We start from the raw sequence: 15,071 nt of genomic DNA, 5'->3' as shown, positions 1-15,071 counted from the left end.
AAGGTCACACTCATCTTTATAAGGGGAGGAGTACACTCCTAGGGGGAAAGTTCAGACATCTGCACTAAAACCTTGCTAAATCATCAAGGACATGTTGTAACACGAGCAAGGTGTTCTTTATTATTTGGGGATTTTTTCTTCTGGCATTTTCAAATAAGGTGTTTCAATTATCATATCATGAATGACCTGTGAACTCTGGCTAAGGATGCTGTGATAGGGCTTGCATAGGGCCACCATGTTTCATATCCACAGAGAAGAAAAAAACGGGTCAGAATTGCCAAAATTCCTGATATGACAAATGTCAAAGAACATTCCAAGCAAATTGAACTGCACACTAAGAATGCGATGAGAAAGTACACAATTATAGCAGTGGACATCCCCCTTTTTAATGGTGTACTTCCACAAGAGCTCTTTGCAGTCCGCTGTCCGTAGGCATCGCTGAAAGGATTTGAAGAATACAGAAGTCTGTGAATAATTATTCCTGAGAATGGATGGATTCCTTCAGATGAAAGAGAGAAAAGTGAGGCCACCAAGCAGGCAACACTGGCAGGGTGAAAGGTCATTAAGAAGCCTGCAGCAGCTGCACACTGTCAAATCTCCCCCCGGCTGTTAGCAACCAGGGACTGTAGGGAGGTACTGTACAGTTCATTCACATCTGTTGGTCACTTTGATACACTCTACCCTTTGGCTCACATAAACATACACATTAACACACTGCTCAGGACGATAAGCACTGAACACACTGAGGGAACATAGGAACTAAGAGAGACTAGTTACCAGAGTCGCCTCGTCTTCCCATCCTTCCCCGTTTTCCTGGAGGCCCTAGAAGGATGACAGAGAAAGAGAGAAATGGAGGTTATTCATCGCCTGTCTTTTGTTGTCACTAAAGTAGGAGTTACAGCTTAATGAGAAACAACAACCTATATGTCATAGTGTGAAACTTGCACAGCTACCAATGAGGAATGATCTGTTTACTTCTCAGATATCTGAACTAGTCTGGACCGTGTTTGTACAAGTCCGATAAGATTCTTCCATTACAGAGTATCAATTGTGTGTAGAGACAGGAGGAGATAGTACACATGACCTGCCAAAACTGATGTTATGACAATGGGTTAACAGATCACTAACTGACTGAGGGGTGATTTAATAGAGGAAGCTGATAGACAGCGTGAGAACAATTGCCTTTCTGTTTCCCATTCCTGAAGACAGGCTCAGTGATCAGTGTGGAAGCTTCCCTTGGTGTGTCCACCCTGAAGACAAGAGGCCCGGCTGGGAAAAGGGCTATTCCTGACAGCAGCGATCGGAACACACAGACACACGCCCCCTCAGCTTTCCCCTGGCTGCATCTGCAAGAAGGCCCCAGCCAACAGTGACATCACACACAAGCCAAACAAATAATTATGTCTGTCAGCGCTGAGCAACCTGCTCTAATTAGAGTCCAGGCACAGTGCAGCCTCTCATAAAGATAATGTTTACAGTCCTATCTGCAAACACACTGGTGAGTGGTGACCTGACCAGACATGATGAAGGGAAGGCTCTTCCACCAGGTTTTCAGTTTAGACACGTCAAAGTCAGGCGTCCATGGATGATGAGTAGGATTTGAGATACCATCAAAGCTTTGGAATTGCCTGTTTTTTTAAATCAACCTATTGCATGCATTTTATCAACCTATTCAAATGTGATACGGCTCAGAGAGGTATATTGTGAATCACAATATGAGCGTGATGAGGGTAGAGTTTCAACGTGCTGTACAACTCCCTGTTTTTCATTTGCTGGTGGCTGTGTGGACTTATCCCTCCAGTCTGAAGCCAGGCCATACGTAGCTGGACGCCTCATATCAATAACCCCCACATGGATCAGGGGCTACAGCTGCATTGTTGATTAAGGGCTTGTAAGTAAGCATTTCATAGTAAGGTCTAAACCGGTTCTATTCGGTGCATGTGACCAAGCAAATGTGATTTGATTTGATTTGATTACACAAGTCCACTGAGATCAAACAAGACCAACTGGCCCACATCCTCCCCAGCACAGATAACATATTCAACATGCTTTCACCCTGACGCACTGGCCCAAGTCATAGTCAAACACATGCAAGGTATCAGATCTCAAGAACGGTTTATGGTTTTAATAAGAAAATACTGTAACACCATATTATTTTACCACAGTACTTGTTCCAAAGGCTAATTGCTTTAGCTCACATGCAGGGGGTGGGTAGCTACGCGTTCAGATGACGTCAGCTCAGTATAATGTTTACCAACGGGACAGCTCCTTGGACACAACACACCACTACGCAAAACTGAACAAAAGAGATTGAATTACCATTTAAATGTTAACGTGAAAGTCCTCTTTGTTTTATCCAACAGATCCAACATGTGCAATTTACATGCCTATTACGCACAGGCCAAATAGTCAGTGTTCCAGGAGAAAAAGGAACTGTGTTCCTTCCCTCACTCTATTGTTAGTGTACGGTATACAGTACGTCTTTTAAAACTGGAGTCTAACTTACACATCTACCATGAATAAACTCCTTACGCCACCGTCTAACTGTCTGCTGAAAAATCACAACACTAAATTCCATCTAAATCCTATTAAAGGAGGAATATGTGACTTGTACACTAAACGTTGTGTGCGTGATGTTGCCCCTCTTCAGAACTAATCAAAATAAAACATGCAGCAAGATATTGGAATAATAATTTTAAGGCCAATAAAATGAGCTCACAGAAGAACAAATGTGATTTAACTCAATCCATTGTCCTGAAGATTTTTAGCAGACGTTTTTATCCAAAGCTACTTGCAGTCATGCATGCATTTCATGTACGGCTGGTCCAGGGAATTGAACACCCTTTATCCTGGCGTTGCAAGCACCATGCTCTGCCAACTGAGCTACAGAGGTCCACAACTGAGCTACAGAGGTCCACAACTGAGCTACAGAGGTCCACAACTCAGCTACAGAGGTCCACAACTCAGCTACAGAGGTCCACAACTGAGCTACAGAGGTCCACAACTCAGCTACAGAGGTCCACAACTGAGCTACAGAGGTCCACAACTCAGCTACAGAGGTCCACAACTCAGCTACAGAGGTCCACAACTGAGCTACAGAGGTCCACAACTGAGCTACAGAGGTCCACAACTCAGCTACAGAGGTCCACAACTCAGCTACAGAGGTCCACAACTGAGCTACAGAGGTCCACAACTGAGCTACAGAGGTCCACAACTGAGCTACAGAGGTCCACAACTGAGCTACAGAGGTCCACAACTCAGCTACAGAGGTCCACAACTCAGCTACAGAGGTCCACAACTCAGCTACAGAGGTCCACAACTGAGCTACAGAGGTCCACAACTCAGCTACAGAGGTCCACAACTCAGCTACAGAGGTCCACAACTCAGCTACAGAGGTCCACAACTCAGCTACAGAGGTCCACAACTCAGCTACAGAGGTCCACAACTCAGCTACAGAGGTCCACAACTCAGCTACAGAGGTCCACAACTCAGCCACAGAGGACATACCTGTACTTTTCTCTAAATGTACAGTACGAAAACGAGACTGGTATGGCTATAATCAGAGTTACTATAGTGAACTAAAAGTTATTTTGGGTAGCTGACTCTGTGATGATCTTTACTATGGATGGAAGAGATCCAGTAGAGAGAAGGAGGAAACAACCATCTGGCCCAATACATATTCATCACCTGCCACCTGCCACTTTGTTAATAGGGATCTTCAATATGTATTTATCACCTGGCTCCCAGACACTATGTTAATAGGGACCTTCAATATGTATTTACTACCTGGCACCCAGACACTATGTTAATAGGGATCTTCAATATGTATTTACTACCTGGCACTCAGACACTATGTTAATAGGGATCTTCAATATGTATTTATCACCTGGCACCCAGACACTATGTTAATAGGGACCTTCAATATGTATTTACTACCTGGCACCCAGACACTATGTTAATAGGGATCTTCAATATGTATTTACTACCTGGCACCCAGACACTATGTTAATAGGGACCTTCAATATGTATTTACTACCTGGCACCCAGACACTATGTTAATAGGGATCTTCAATATGTATTTATCACCTGGCACTCAGACACTACGTTAATAGGGATCTTCAATATGTATGTATCACCTGGCACTCAGACACTATGTTAATAGGGATCTTCAATATGTATTTACTACCTGGCACCCAGACACTATGTTAATAGGGACCTTCAATATGTATTTACTACCTGGCACCCAGACACTATGTTAATAGGGATCTTCAATATGTATTTATCACCTGGCACTCAGACACTACGTTAATAGGGATCTTCAATATGTATGTATCACCTGGCACTCAGACACTACGTTAATAGGGATCTTCAATATGTATGTATCACCTGGCACCCAGACACTATGTTAATAGGGATCTTCAATATGTATGTATCACCTGGCACCCAGACACTATGTTAATAGGGATCTTCAATATGTATGTATCACCTGGCACCCAGACACTATGTTAATAGGGATCTTCAATATGTATGTATCACCTGGCACTCAGACACTACGTTAATAGGGATCTTCAATATGTATTTACTACCTGGCACCCAGACACTATGTTATTAGGGATCTTCAATATGTATGTATCACCTGGCACTCAGACACTATGTTAATAGGGATCTTCAATATGTATGTATCACCTGGCACCCAGACACTATGTTAATAGGGATCTTCAATATGTATTTACTACCTGGCACCCAGACACTATGTTAATAGGGATCTTCAATATGTATTTACTACCTGGCACCCAGACACTATGTTAATAGGGATCTTCAATATGTATTTACTACCTGGCACCCAGACACTATGTTAATAGGGATCTTCAATATGTATGTATCACCTGGCTCCCAGACACTATGTTAATAGGGATCTTCAATATGTATGTATCACCTGGCACCCAGACACTATGTTAATAGGGATCTTCAATATGTATTTACTACCTGGCACCCAGACACTATGTTATTAGGGATCTTCAATATGTATTTACTACCTGGCACTCAGACACTATGTTAATAGGGATCTTCAATATGTATGTATCACCTGGCTCCCAGACACTATGTTAATAGGGATCTTCAATATGTATGTATCACCTGGCACCCAGACACTATGTTAATAGGGATCTTCAATATGTATTTACTACCTGGCACCCAGACACTACGTTAATAGGGATCTTCAATATGTATTTATCACCTGGCACCCAGACACTATGTTAATAGGGACCTTCAAGGTACCATATAGGTGTTCCAAAAACCCACACCTCCACCAGTGTTGGATTAAGAGCCTTAGAGGTGCTGGAATATGCACATGAATAGAGGGAATTCATAATGAATTCCATGGACAGTAATTTAGCAGGTGGTACGTGTTAGCTTGTTTAATTTGTAACGCCACAAAATAACCTATAGTGTGCTGAGGGTGTGAAAAGGAGGAGGAAAGAGCAATAACTGGGGTCGACGCCCCTCCACCCACCCACTTGGGATCCAATTCAGACCAGACGTAGATTAGTGGTGCTTATCCACATCTTAAGATACCACAGTGTCGCGGCAGGATGGAGCCAAAGAAAACTTAAAGCAGAAATGACCAACACAGGAAGGAGCTTTTTTTCCCCCTGGGTGAAGATTGTGTGTGTTTTATGGAACTGTCTAAATCCAGTAGCCCTCTTAGATTAAAAATACACGCTTATTAACTTTGGCAGATCAATCAACCTGGCAGAACATTCAAACTAAATATTATCTTTTGAAGCTTAATTTTAGATCGCTAAATAGCCCTGGAGTTAGAATATTAGGAACTTGTCTGATACAAAACATTTAAACTATTTTGAGACTTACTTATTTAGGGAGCATGTCTGATACACAAACGGAGTAATAGTGCAATATTATCTAGGGAGAATACTAGAGTTATTGTGAGTTATATATTAAGGAATATTTTTTATCGTTGATATTCTCTTGGGTCTGTAGAGACAACGAGGGAGCACACATTTCCAGCTATGTTTCCCTGGTACTAGTAGTGTCAATAGGAACTGCACATTAAAAAAAACAACGATAATCCAAGTTTGAAGATGACAGACTGGAAATTGTTGTAAGATGGTTTGAAGATGACAGACAGGAAACTGTTGTAAGAAGGTTTGAAGATGACGGACAGGAAACTGTTGTAAGAAGGTTTGAAGATGACGGACAGGAAACTGTTGTAAGAAGGTTTGAAGATGACGGACAGGAAACTGTTGTAAGATGGTTTGAAGATGACGGACAGGAAACTGTTGTAAGATGGTTTGAAGATGACAGACAGGAAACTGTTGTAAGAAGGTTTGAAGATGACGGACAGGAAACTGTTGTAAGAAGGTTTGAAGATGACGGACAGGAAACTGTTGTAAGATGGTTTGAAGATGACGGACAGGAAACTGTTGTAAGAAGGTTTGAAGATGACGGACAGGAAACTGTTGTAAGATGGTTTGAAGATGACGGACAGGAAACTGTTGTAAGATGGTTTGAAGATGACGGACAGGAAACTGTTGTAAGATGGTTTGAAGATGACGGACAGGAAACTGTTGTAAGATGGTTTGAAGATGACAGACAGGAAACTGTTGTAAGATGGTTTGAAGATGACGGACAGGAAACTGTTGTAAGATGGTTTGAAGATGACAGACAGGAAACTGTTGTAAGATGGTTTGAAGATGACGGACAGGAAACTGTTGTAAGATGGTTTGAAGATGACGGACAGGAAACTGTTGTAAGATGGTTTGAAGATGACGGACAGGAAACTGTTGTAAGATGGTTTGAAGATGACAGACAGGAAACTGTTGTAAGATGGTTTGAAGATGACAGACAGGAAACTGTTGTAAGATGGTTTGAAGATGACAGACAGGAAACTGTTGTAAGAAGGTTTGAAGATGACGGACAGGAAACTGTTGTAAGATGGTTTGAAGATGACAGACAGGAAACTGTTGTAAGATGGTTTGAAGATGACGGACAGGAAACTGTTGTAAGATGGTTTGAAGATGACGGACAGGAAACTGTTGTAAGAAGGTTTGAAGATGACGGACAGGAAACTGTTGTAAGATGGTTTGAAGATGACGGACAGGAAACTGTTGTAAGATGGTTTGAAGATGACGGACAGGAAACTGTTGTAAGATGGTTTGAAGATGACGGACAGGAAACTGTTGTAAGAAGGTTTGAAGATGACGGACAGGAAACTGTTGTAAGAAGGTTTGAAGATGACGGACAGGAAACTGTTGTAAGATGGTTTGAAGATGACGGACAGGAAACTGTTGTAAGATGGTTTGAAGATGACGGACAGGAAACTGTTGTAAGAAGGTTTGAAGATGACGGACAGGAAACTGTTGTAAGAAGGTTTGAAGATGACGGACAGGAAACTGTTGTAAGAAGGTTTGAAGATGACGGACAGGAAACTGTTGTAAGATGGTTTGAAGATGACGGACAGGAAACTGTTGTAAGAAGGTTTGAAGATGACGGACAGGAAACTGTTGTAAGATGGTTTGAAGATGACAGACAGGAAACTGTTGTAAGATGGTTTGAAGATGACGGACAGGAAACTGTTGTAAGATGGTTTGAAGATGACAGACAGGAAAGGTTTGATTTAAATGTACTGCGACTGGCCCACGTGTTAGAGCGGCAGCAGTCGAGTGCTGGCTTCGTTAGACGAGGGATACTAAAACACCATTCATGGAAGAGAAAATATCACCTTGTCTAATATCATTATATACTCCATTAGAACAAGAGAAATGCTAGAGACACATCCAACTGCTGCTTCAAAATAGACTTCATATCTCAACAGACCATGTTGTCTTGCTCATTATGGCTGGGAATTGCCAGACACCTCACAATATGATATTATCCTGATACTTACGTATTGAGATTCTCACAATTCTATATTCGATACTGCGATTGTATTGCGATTTGATGTTCCAAACATATTGCTCACTATATGTCTGCTGCAGAGATACAAGAGAGAGCCATGAGAAAATTTGTGCTGAAAACAAGTTGGCTCACTATTTATACTGAACAGAAATATAAACGCAACATGTAAAGTGTTGGTCCTACGTTTCATGAGCTGAAATAAAAGATCCCAGAAATGTTCCATACACACAAAAAGCTTCTTTCTCTCATATTTTGTACACACGTTTGTTTGCATAAATTTTAGTAGGCATTTCTCCTTTGCCAAGATAATTCATCCACCTGACAGGTGTGGCATATCAAGAAGCCGATTAAACAGAATGATCATTACACAGGTGCACCTTGTGCTGGGGGAAATAAAAGGCCACTCTAAAATGTGCAGTTTTGTCACACAACACAATGCCACTTATGTCTCAATTATTGAGGGAGCGTGCAATTGGCATGCTGATTGCAGGAATGTCCACCAGAGCGGTTAACAGATAATTGAATGTTCATTTCTCTACCATAAGCCACCTCCTGCGCAATCGTCTGAGACCAGCCACCCGGACAGCTGATGAAACTGTGGAGTATTTCTGTTTGTAATAAAGCCGTTTTGTGGGAAATACATTCTGATTGACTGGGCTCCCCAGTGGGTGGGCCTGGCTCCCAACTTGGCAGGAACTAATGGGGATCCAAAATAAACCCTAGGAAGAGAGTAGCTCCTGCCTTGGCAGTTATTCATGGGGATCCTTAATAAATACAAATACAAACAATATACAGCCTCAAAACATGGTTAAAACTATATTTCTGACCTCATGGATGGTCAGTCTTTGCATTTATAGCTCTGTGATACATATATGAGAGTGGTTACATTTCACCAACCCCATCTCTCAGCTGTTTATCAAAAACAGTGGAAGGGTGGCTGCTTTGTTGTTTAAACTACAGATTTCCTTTTTAAAAAGTGAAATTGAGACAAAACCTTTCATTTTATGCTCGTTACAATCTTCCTTTTGAGGTGAATGGTGGATAGAAACAATCTACTTCCTCTGTGTCACCTTTCCTTCATCCCTAATACAGAAGAAGAGTGTTGGTATTGGTTATAAGCAACAACTGAACAGCTTCTTATGGTGCAGATGTGGTTTCATTGAAACATCCATGTTGTGGTTAGCACCTTTGGCTGATGTCACCAGCCATAAATAATGATCACGCTCTCTGCCAGCCCCAAACTCAGAAACGGGTCATACGAAGACAGCAGTGTTATACGTTTGGTCAATATTCCCCTAAGTGTTCTATGCACATCCTCTGCATTAAGCTACAACACTTTTCTTCTACAATGTGATGGAAGTTGAAGTCTAGACAGCAGGCAGCTCTACCAGTAGCAGGACTAATAGCACACGGCACATCAAAGCAGAACTCTCCAGGTAGCATATTATGGTAGAATGAACAGATCCTAGAACAAATGTGATTCATCTAGTGACATAGATCTGATGAGGATGAGCCCGTAATTAGACATGGGCTATATGGACAACAAGTCCATCATCGCAATGACAATAATAATAACAATAAATAGAACGCTAACTTTATAACACTAATGTGCACCACAGTTTCAAACATTAATGCGCACCACCGTTTATAACAATGATGTGAACTACAGTTTATAACATTCATGTGCACCACAGTTTATAACATTCATGTGCACCACAGTTTATAACATTAATGTGCATCACAATTTATGTTAATGTTACCCACAGTGTCACGTTCCTGACCTGTTTTCTGTTAGTTTTTGTATGTGTTAGCTGGTCAGGACGTGAGTTTGGGTGGGCAGTCTATGTTTTCTGTTTCTATGTTGGTTTAATGGGTACCTAATATGGTTCTCAATTAGAGGCAGGTGGTTTTCATCTCCTCTGATTGAGAATCATATTAAGGTAGGTGGGGTCACATTGTTTGTTTGTGGGTGGTTGTCTCCTGTGTTAGTGTCTGTCTATGTTGCACCATACGGGACTGTTTCGGTTTGTTTTTTCATTTTGTTCGTTCGATTTTTATGTAGTCATTTCCCTGTTCGTGCGTTCTTCGTGTTACATGTAAGTTCTTACGTCCAGGTCTGTCTACATTCGTTTTGTTATTTTGTTAGTTAATTCAAGTATAGTTCGTTTTTTGTCTTCGTTGTTTTGTCGTGTCTAAATAAATATCATGTCTAAGTATCACGCTGCGTCTTGGTTCAATCCATGCTCCTCCTCTTCGGATGAAGAGGAAGAGGAGAACCGTTACACACAGTTTATAACATTAATGTGCACCACAGTTTATAATAATGTGCACCACAGTTTATAACATTAATGTGCACCACCGTTTATAACATTAATGTGCACCACAGTTTATAATAATGTGCACCACAGTTTATAACATTAATGTGCACCACCGTTTATAACATTAATGTGCACCACAGTTTATAACATTCATGTGCACCACAGTTTATAATAATGTGCACCACAGTTTATAACATTAATGTGCACCACAGTTTATAATAATGTGCACCACAGTTTATAACATTAATGTGCACCACAGTTTTTCTATTATCCTTTAAAACGACTACTAGTTTGATGGTTGTAGCCATCAATTGTCCCATTAACAATCACCCATATTAGCAAACTTATTTCATGTTAAACATTTCTCTAGTATAGAACAACAGTCTATCCCTTGAACAACAGCCTATTCCTTGAACAACAGTCTATCCCTTGAACAACAGCCTATTCCTTGAACAACAGTCTATCCCTTGAACAACAGTCTATCCCTTGAACAACAGCCTATTCCTTGAACAACAGTCTATCCCTTGAACAACAGTCTATCCCTTGAACAACAGCCTATCCCTTGAACAACAGCCTATTCCTTGAACAACAGTCTATTCCTTGAACAACAGTCTATCCCTTGAACAACAGCCTATTCATTGAACAACAGTCTATCCCTTGAACAACAGCCTATTCATTGAACAACAGTCTATCCCTTGAACAACAGTCTATACCTTGAACAACAGCCTATCCCTTGAACAACAGCCTATTCCTTGAACAACAGTCTATACCTTGAACAACAGCCTATCCCTTGAACAACAGCCTATTCCTTGAACAACAGTCTATTCCTTGAACAACAGCCTATTCCTTGAACAACAGTCTATTCCTTGAACAACAGTCTATCCCTTGAACAACAGCCTATTCCTTGAACAACAGTCTATTCATTGAACAACAGTCTATCCCTTGAACAACAGCCTATTCCTTGAACAACAGTCTATTCCTTGAACAACAGTCTATCCCTTGAACAACAGCCTATCCCTTGAACCACAGCCTATCCCTTGAACCACAGCCTATCCCTAACCAAGCACTGCTTAACACTGATGGGAGGTACACTATCAAATAATTTACAGTGAAAAGACTGGGGTTAGGGTTTATCCATGAAATAGGATATACAGCACATATTTATGGATTCCAAACAATTGCATAATGTACAATGCCTTTCGGAAAGTATTCAGACCCCTTTACATCTCCACATTGTGTTACGTTACAGCCTCATTCTAAAATGTATTAAATCGTTTTTTCCCTCATCAATCTACACACAGTACCCCATAATGACAAAGCAAAAACAGGTTTTTAGAAATCTTTGCTAATATATTAAATATAAAAAATGGAAATATTACATTTACATAAGTATTCAGACCCTTTACTCAGTACTTTGTTGAAGCACCTTTGGCAGTGTTACAGCTTCGAGTCTTCTTGGGTATTAGGCTACAAGCTTGGCACACCTGTATTTCTCCTATTCTTCTCTGCAGATCCTCTCAAGTTCTGTCAGGTTGCATGGGGAGAGTTGCTGCACAGATATTTTCAGGTGTCTCCAGAGATGTTCGATCGGATTTAAGTTCAGACTCTGGCTGGGCCACTCAAGGACATTCAGAGACTTGTCCCGAAGCCACTCCTGCATTGTCTTGGCTGTGTGCTTAGGGTCGTTGTCCTGTTGGAAGGTGACCTTTCGCCCCAGTCTGAGGTCCTGAGAGCTCTGGAGCAGGTTTTCATCAAGGATTTCTCTGTACTTGGCTCCGTTCGTCTTTGCCTCGATCCTGACTAGTCTTCCAGTCCCTGCCGCTGAAAAACATCCCCACAGCATGATTCTGCCATGACCATGCTTCACCGTAGGAATGGTGCCAGGTTTCTTCCAGACGTGACACTTGGCATTCAAGACAAAGACTTCAATCTTGGTTTCATCAGACCAGAGAATCTTGTTTCTCATGGTCTGAGAGTCTTTAGGTGCCGTTTGGAAAACTCCAAGTGAGATGTCATGTGCCTTTTACTAAGGCGTGACTTCCGTCTGGCCACTCTACCATAAAGGCCTGATTGGTGGAGTGCTGCAGAGATGGTTGTCCTTCTGGAAGGTTCTCCCATCTCCACCGAGGAACTCTAGAGCTCTGTCAGAGTGACCATCGGGTTCTTGGTCACTTCCCTGACCAAGGTACTTCTCCCCCGATTGCTCAGTTTGGCCATGCGGCCAGCTGTAGAAAGAATCTTGGTGGTTCCAAACTTCTTCCATTTAAGAATGATGGAGGTCACTGTGTTTTTGGGGATCTTCAATGCTGCAGAAATGTTTGGGTTCCCTTCCCCAGATCTGCGCCTCCGTACAATCCTGTCTCAGCGCTCTACAGACAATTCCTTCGACCTCATGGCTTGATTTTTGCTCTGACTTGCACTGTCAACTGTGGTACTTTATATAGTGTGTGCCTTTCCAAATCATGTCCATTAAATTGAATTTACCACAGGTGGACTCCAATCAAGTTGTAGAAACATCTCAAGGATTATCAACGGAAACAGGATGCACCTGAGCTCAATTTTGAGTCTCATAGAAAAGGGTCTGAATATAAGGTATTTCTGTTTTATATTTTTTATACATTTGCTAAAATGTCTAAAAACTTGTTTTCACTTTGTCATTATGTGGTATTGTGTGTAGATAATGTAACAAAATAGTGAAAAAATCAAGGTAACATGCTGTCAAATAAAGGACAGGAGATGTGGTCTGTAAGGCCGTGTTGTGTCTGTACTCTCTCTCTCTCTCCTAGTTAATGATATTGTAATAAAGACAATGCCATGCATTGTGTTTGCCACAGAGAAAATCTCGAAACGACTTTTAATATTGTCTTATTGAATGATTTGCGCCAAGCCCATCCTGCTACAATGAAGGGCTGGCCATATCATCAATATGTCAAACCAGAGACTACATACGTCTTTGATTTCCCATGGTTTCCATTTGAATTATGTACGTTTCAGAACTTGGCTAAACAGACAGTAATTTGGGCTTAAAACCTGCTCTGCGCTGTACGACAAATGACCCCCACACTCTCTTCAACCTCCCCTCAACCTTCTCCCAACCTCCCTCTCAACCCCCCCACCCCCACACCATCCATACCCTCCTCAACCTCCTAACCTCCCCCTCAAAATGTCCCATCAACCTATTCAACCGCTTCAATCTCCACTCAACCTTCCCTCAACCTCCCTCTCAACCTCTTCAACCTCACTCTCATCCTTCCTCACACAGTACCTCAATAGAGCCTCAACCCTCCCTCTCAACCTCTCCCACACCCTCCTCAACCTCCACTCAACCTACCCTCAACATCCACTCAACCTACCCTCAACATCCACTCAACCTACCCTCAACCTCCACTCAACCTACCCTCAACAGCCACTCAACCTACCCTCAACAGCCACTCAACCTACCCTCAACCTCCCTCTCAGCCTCCCTCACACCCTCCTCAACAGCCCCTCAACGCTCCCTCTATATCTCCCCCACACCCTCCTCACCCTCCTCAACCTCCCCTCAACCCTCCCTCTCAATCTCCCCCACACCCTCCTCAACCTCCCCTCTAAAATGTGGCTTGAATTAGGGGGAAAAGTTATAATGCCCGAATAGATTTCCTTTCATATTTGATCTGTGGCTTTTTAATCAGTAACATTTTCCTGTTAGTTTCACAGGCCCGTAAGCCTTTTGAGCCCCAATGTAAGTCCACACTACTTCTCACACTAATGAAAAAGGACTGTTTTTTCACCCCTCATCAACAACTTTAAGGTTTAAAGGGCAATTCTGGCACTTTTCAAGCACTTATTCATCATCTACAGTACCAAACTAGCTTCTACATACACTGAGTGTACAAAACATTAGGAACACCTGCTCTTTCCAATATATAGACTTACCAGGTGAACCAAGGTGAACGCTATGATCACTTATTGACGTCACTTGTTAAATCCAATTCAATCAGTGTAGATGAAGGGGAGGAGACAGGATAAAGAAGGATTTTTAAGCCTTGAGACAATCAGAGTGTGAATGGTCAAGACAAAATATTTAAGTGCCTTTGAACAGGGTATGGTAGTAGGTGCCAGGAGCACCGGTTTGAGTGTCAAAAACTGCAACGCTGCTGGGTTTTTCACTCTCAACAGTTTCCCGTGTTTATCAAGAATGGTCCACCACCCAAAGTACATCAAGCCAACTTGACACAACTATGGGAAGCATTGGAGTCAACATGATTCAACATGAGCCAACATGGTCATGGGCCTGTGGAACGCTTTTGACACCTTGTAGAGTCCATTCCCTGAAAAATGGAGGCTGTTCTGAGGGCAAAAGGGGGTGCAAGTCAATATTAGCTAAGTGTTCCTAATGTTTTGTACACTCAGTGTGTGTGAAAATAGCGCATTTCTATGATCTGTGGTTAAAAAGATAAGAAGAAAGGTCCTAAAAAATGCTTCTCTGTGAATAGGATTAGTCACAATGCTTCTCAGGATTTAAAAAAAAGGTGATTTTCAAAACCTGCAACAAGTTTGTAGCCCAAGGAAGGGTATTTTCTTGCTCCCCACATCACTGCAAACCTCATGGTTTTAAAATGCTTTAACTTTCGATGATGCCATTGGGTAGAACTTTTTTACTTTATACATTTTTTTACACATATGTTGACACTGCTGGAGATTGTGAAAATGAGGTAGAAAAGTGGTGGAGTTTCAGGTTTAAAGCCCTCCTACCCACCTACAAGGGTGGTCTAATATATTCACTCGGCTCGTTGGCTCCATGACTACCTAAGCGATGGCTAGAGTTTTTTCTCACGACTGCCAAAGTGATGGCTA

The 15,071-nt window shown here is 41.9% G+C and overlaps 1 long non-coding RNA gene across 1 annotated transcript in view; it reads right to left on the bottom strand.

Annotated features, from left to right (window-relative positions):
- Positions 1 to 776: 776 nt before the first annotated feature.
- LOC139552745 (uncharacterized) overlaps positions 777 to 15,071 on the bottom strand; it is a 75,239-nt gene continuing 60,944 nt past the window's right edge. The window contains exon 3 of the long non-coding RNA XR_011670467.1: positions 777 to 822. This is a non-coding gene — a long non-coding RNA (uncharacterized lncRNA). The remainder of the gene's footprint in view (positions 823 to 15,071) is intronic.

This window comes from Salvelinus alpinus, chromosome 24, assembly GCF_045679555.1.
Source record: "Salvelinus alpinus chromosome 24, SLU_Salpinus.1, whole genome shotgun sequence".
Classification (NCBI taxonomy): domain Eukaryota; kingdom Metazoa; phylum Chordata; class Actinopteri; order Salmoniformes; family Salmonidae; genus Salvelinus; species Salvelinus alpinus.
This window is presented reverse-complemented; position numbering and strand designations above follow the sequence as displayed.